The sequence below is a fragment of the Aquarana catesbeiana genome, linkage group LG01 (genome assembly GCF_042186555.1).
Source record: "Aquarana catesbeiana isolate 2022-GZ linkage group LG01, ASM4218655v1, whole genome shotgun sequence".
Lineage (NCBI taxonomy): Eukaryota > Metazoa > Chordata > Amphibia > Anura > Ranidae > Aquarana > Aquarana catesbeiana.
The window spans coordinates 971,387,641-971,391,335 of NC_133324.1; the positions used below are offsets into that span (position 1 = coordinate 971,387,641).

The 3,695-nt window shown below is 46.2% G+C and overlaps 1 long non-coding RNA gene across 1 annotated transcript in view; it reads right to left on the reverse strand.

Moving 5' to 3' along the window:
- The window catches only part of LOC141126883 (uncharacterized), a 28,044-nt gene extending 24,349 nt beyond the window's left edge, over positions 1-3,695 (reverse strand). Inside the window, exon 1 of the long non-coding RNA XR_012241456.1 lies at positions 3,646-3,695. This is a non-coding gene — a long non-coding RNA (uncharacterized lncRNA). The remainder of the gene's footprint in view (positions 1-3,645) is intronic.

A 3,695-nucleotide genomic window follows, 5' to 3' on the forward strand; every position in this document is an offset into this window, starting at 1 on the left:
GGGGTCAGCTGAGTGTGTACAGGTGTGTGTGTGCGGGGGGCAGCTCAATGTGTACAAGTGTGTGTGTGTGTGTGTGGGCAGCTTAATGTGTACAGGTGTGTGTGTGTGTGTGTGTGTAGGGGGTCAGCTGAGTGTGTACAGGTGTGGGTGTGGGGGCACCTCAATGTGTACAGGTGTGTGTGGGGGTGGGCAGCTGAGTGTGTACAGGTGTGTGTGTGTGGGGGGGTCAGCTGAGTGTGTACAGGTGTGTGTGTGCGGGGGTGGTCAGCTGAGTGTGTACAGGTGTGTGTGTGCGGGGGGCAGCTCAATGTGTACAGGTGTGTGTGTGGGGGGGGGGGCAGCTCAATGTGTACAAGTGTGTGTGTGTGTGTGGGCAGCTTAATGTGTACAGGTGTGTGTGTGTGTGTGTGTGTGTAGGGGGTCAGCTGAGTGTGTACAGGTGTGGGTGTGGGGGGCACCTCAATGTGTACAGGTGTGTGTGGGGGTGGGCAGCTGAGTGTGTACAGGTGTGTGTGGGTGTGGGGGCACCTCAATGTGTACAGGTGTGTGTGTGTGTGTGTGGGGGGGGGGGGGGCAGCTCAATGTGTACAGGTGTGGGGGGCTGAGTGCGTAGAGGTGTGACGAAGGGACTGAGTGTGTAAAGGTATTAGGGGGGCTTAGTGCATACAGGCATGATCAGTGAAGAGGGGGTGCCAGATATAGGATCCACCCCAGGTGCCAAATGCTTTAGGTACGCCCCTGGTTGTTCGCCATCTACTAGATAATGATATTGGTAAATCTTTGTTTTCATGTTAAGCCTGGCCAATTCTAAAGACTGGACAGTAATACTCCTTCTCTATTCCTTTCTTTTCCTGATACAATTTATTTATTTAATACATTTTTTTTCTGCTCCTAAACTCCCACAGAGAATAGTTACATGGGTGGGGTTATTTAAGGGAGTGGTGCATGCAGATCATGCTACCCGATTGGTTGCACTGAAGTAAAATGGAAAATTTTATACTTACCTGACGGTAATTTTCCTTTCCTGATGCATAAGCATGACAGCATATATGTATGAGATAGGCTCCGCCCCTCGCCCAATCAGGACTGGTAGTACTATATATAAATGAGTCGCCTCCCCCCCAGGCGGCATTTTCGTAACTATACTCAAATGTGAAACCCACAAGCGAGGAACCTGTATGCTGTCATGTATATGTATCAGGAAAGGAAAATTACCATCAGGTAAGTATAACATTTTCCTGACACAAGCATGACAGCATATACGTGTGGGATGTAGCACGCCAACAAAACCCATAAGAGAAGACCATGCTGAAGTGTTTTAATCAACTCATTTGGTTCACTGCAGCAGAACAAACTCCCCTGCATTCAATGTTGCTTGATTAACTTTTTAATAGGCAAAACATGGTTTGTAGTATATGAACCTAGTTGGTATCCTGTAAAATTCTAGACCACTGAATTCTGCCCATGAGCATGCCACCCGTCTGGTAAAGTGAGCTCTGTACTATATTGATGGATTCATCTTCGCCCTATAAGCCCCTTAGGCTACTTTGACCCAAGATAATGCCATTAGCCTAGTGGACAGTGCAAAGTCTTCTGATAACCGCCAGACCTGAAGAGGCCACTGTCTGACCTTCTAGAGAAGGGCCACTTCCATGTATTTCTTCCACATACAGTCCACTAACCCAGCTTGTGGTGACACAGACATTTGTTTGGACATGCTGGAAGGATGAAGTCTTGACCCAGAAGCAAGGATGCAGACCTTTGTATGGTGCTGAAGAATAAACTAGAGCTATTTTGTTTGCTTGCATGCTTGCTGGACCACGTGTCAGCAGTAATGTGGACTTTGCGAATGACTGCCTTGCCCAACGATGCCACAACATTGCCTTCCACGTGATGGTAGGGAGCTGGAATGGCCTTATATGAAAAGAAATAGCGGCTGGGAACCTGCCATTGTGGTACAGCACATTCTGCAAATTCACAGAAGGGGGCAGAATCCACCAGGCGGAAGGAAGGCAGAAGTTGTAGAGCCAGCAGCTTTGACAAGCTTGCATTTAGACGCTGGGCATGTACTGTCAAACAATTTTTCCGCACCTGTTTCACAGGTGCATATCATTGCAATTATTGACAGCAAGGCCAATTCTTGCTTTCATCAAGAGAAACTCTATAGGGTTACCGTGTGAAGGCGCCACCAACACCCAAAGAACAATTTTTCCGCACCCGTTACTTCTATCCAAAGTCTGTGGTAGAGACACCAGAATTTATCCAAAAAATAAAAAATCTCTAATCTTGTTTCCAGTGCACTACATTGTGGCCTCATCATACAGACTGGCTCCCCAAGCCGCTGCTTACAAAATAAAGGAAGCTTACATGGAAAATGTAATTTTTTGGGGCTTTATAAATGCAATTATTGCTTCAGCAGATTCTAGACGTACAGATCTGCCACTTTACAGGTGGACTAAGGGGACCCCCCAGGCACTATACTGAAATGTTTCATTTTTATGCTTTCACTTTAAGCATCAATAAACCACTGCTTAAAGTGGGGTTCCACCCCAAAAAACAAAAATACCTGGAAAAATTCTTAAAAAAAAAAAACATTTGGATATTTTTTTTTTTTTTTACTTACCTCTAAATGCCTGTTGCTAGGTGGTCCCTCGTAGTCTGCCTGTTCCTCTGCCTGGGCTGGTGACATCACTTCCCCCCAGGCACAGGAAGGGCTCCGCTCTGCTCCCTCCCTCCTGTAAATCATCTGGGACCCATTACAGGTCCCAGGTGATTGAGCGGCCAATCACAGCGCGCGGCGCCGCTCGCACATGCGCAGTGGGTGCCAGGCTGTGAAGCCACAGCCTGGCGCCCACAGTTGAAATGCCGGCGCCGACGAGCGAAGGGGGGGGACGAGCGGGGCTTCGATCCCCCGCATCGCTGGACCCAGGGACAGGTAAGTGTCCAATTAAAAGTCAGCAGCTGCAGTATTTGTAGCTGCTGACTTTTAATTTTTTTGACGGCCCCTCTGGGTGGAACTCCTCTTTAATTAGAAATTATGTTTTTTTACGTTTTTTATTTTTCATTGATACATGTCCCCCAGGGCAGGACCCGGACCCCTATAACCATTGTATGCCCAATTACTTTCATATAAGTCTTCAAATGGGGCACTTTTGATTTTTCACATTCGGGTCCCATAGACTTCAATGGGGTTCAACTTTTGCAAAAATTCTGGTGCGAACTGAACAGGCTGTTGTTCGGCCCATCCTTGCAGGTGGGTTTTATTACAAATTACAATCTTGGAATGCAATTATTTCTTATAATTTTGAGAAAGGTGTCAATAATTTTGTCCAGTCCATTTGGAGACGTTGGAGTTTTGCATGGAATGCATCAGAATTGGCTTTGTTTTCCCCACTTTTTTTGTGTCCCACCAATACAAACAAAACAAAAAAACATGAGAATGCCAAAACATTTGTAATTGCAACAATTTTCTTGGCGAAGTGGTGCATTATCTGACAGAAATGAAGAGGTGCCAACATTTTTGGCCATGACTGTATATACTGCATACATACTACAGACAAGCGCCTGGAGTTCATTAATCCACTGGCTATAAGAACAAGGGAACAAAGTTGGATGTCAGTCCTGTTGTTTTAATGCCATACTTACGAATAATATCCGTTGGGCCATTTCCACTCTTGTTTCCAATTTATCCATGT